Source organism: Octopus bimaculoides, chromosome 4, assembly GCF_001194135.2.
Source record: "Octopus bimaculoides isolate UCB-OBI-ISO-001 chromosome 4, ASM119413v2, whole genome shotgun sequence".
Taxonomy (NCBI): domain Eukaryota; kingdom Metazoa; phylum Mollusca; class Cephalopoda; order Octopoda; family Octopodidae; genus Octopus; species Octopus bimaculoides.
This window is the reverse complement of record NC_068984.1, coordinates 12,271,822-12,273,273: the sequence shown is the minus strand read 5'-3', so window position 1 is coordinate 12,273,273 and position 1,452 is coordinate 12,271,822. Positions and strand designations below refer to the sequence as shown.

Here is a 1,452-nt window from a genome sequence, read left to right as displayed (position 1 = left end):
CGTCGCCAATGGTTTTTGTTTTCTGTCATATGTAGAAGAGTCATGCTATGGTGACCTGTCCAGTCCTTGATGTGATCAACCAATATTTTCTTTGTCTGCCTCTCTTTAACCCTCCCTTAACTATGCTCTAAAGGATTGTTTTGGACAGGAGGTTGTGGCGGAATACGTGACCGTACCAGGTAAGCTTTCCTCTTTTTACCTGTGCAAGGAGCGGTTCTTGTTTGTCAGCATATTTGTTGACTTGCTGCATGACGAAGCTGTTCGTTTTGTTGCTGAGGTAAAAACAAGGAAATGAACATACGCGAATTGGCGGACGAGTGATACAACAAATCGATATTGTATTGAAATGAGTATTGTACTGGTACTAAGTAAACGAAAGTAGATCGACCGATTGCTCTCTGATTAAGTGCTGAAGGAAGAGAGAGAAACAACAGCTTGCTCACGGGTGAGTGCTGCGTCGAGAAGAGAGAAAGATAGAATTGAACATCCTGCTTTGGCTATGCTCTAGAGAGAGCGAGAGAGGGGTAAATTTTAAAAGGTATTGCAAAATATTTCTCATCCTATTTTATATTGATTTCTTAGATAAATCTCACACTTTTGAAGTGAATTTAATTCCTTGAATTGACTCTTTTATATCGATTACAAAAAGTTGAAACCAAAGTTTATCACAGCAAAATTTTAACTCGAATCCTGCCAGAATAAAAACATTATAATTCATTTAGTACGGCGCGTTATTGTTTTAGCATAGTTTTATAGAGAGATTCCTGATATAGGTAGAAAGCTTCGAATTTGACCAGAAGTTTATTTTATCGAATCTATCAAGGAAGATAAAAGTAAAGTTGACCTTAGTAGGATGTGAATTCAGAACGCAACGAACTGGAACAACCACGGCAAAAACATTTCTTCCGACGCTCTAACGATTCCAGCATCCGTGTTAGTTCTTTCTGTTTTGCTGTAGGTAGCTTACGAGAAGAAACTAACCGCTATCGCGGACAACATAAAGAGAACCTACGCCTGGTGGCGGTGGTGTCCGATGCTACACCCAAATTAGAAGGGAGATAACTCTAATATCAACACTAATTTGTAAACCTCCTGTCACCACTTGATATACATCTCAGTTCCTCGCTCTTTTTCTTTCTTTCTCTATCACTCACTCACTCTCTCCCTCTCTCTCCCCTTCCTCCCTATTTGTCTGAATTAAACCAAATGCCGTCAACGTTTGTCTCTTGTAAGTCCCAACTGATCTTTGTTTTATTGCTCGTTCTTAACAATTAATTAGACTCCTTATATTTAACTGTCTATGTATCAATACACATCTGTATGCATCGTATTCTTAATTAGAAACTGAAAACTTCATAAATATATCGATGCATTTTTATGTCTATCTTCACTTATATATAAATGTATGTTGTATTTGTGTGTGCATATATATATATATATATATATATATAT

General features: G+C 37.3%; 1 protein-coding gene across 2 annotated transcripts in view; it reads left to right on the top strand.

Annotated features, from left to right (window-relative positions):
* Positions 1-234: 234 nt before the first annotated feature.
* LOC106883537 (N,N'-diacetylchitobiase) overlaps positions 235-1,452 on the top strand; it is a 19,303-nt gene continuing 18,085 nt past the window's right edge. The window contains exon 1 of one of the 2 annotated variants that reach the window (XM_052966895.1): positions 235-538. The gene's annotated coding sequence lies outside the window, so the exon portion shown is untranslated. Of the gene's footprint in view, positions 539-1,120; positions 1,229-1,452 lie in introns of those variants that run through there. The other variant, XM_014934572.2, reaches the window with a different exon arrangement.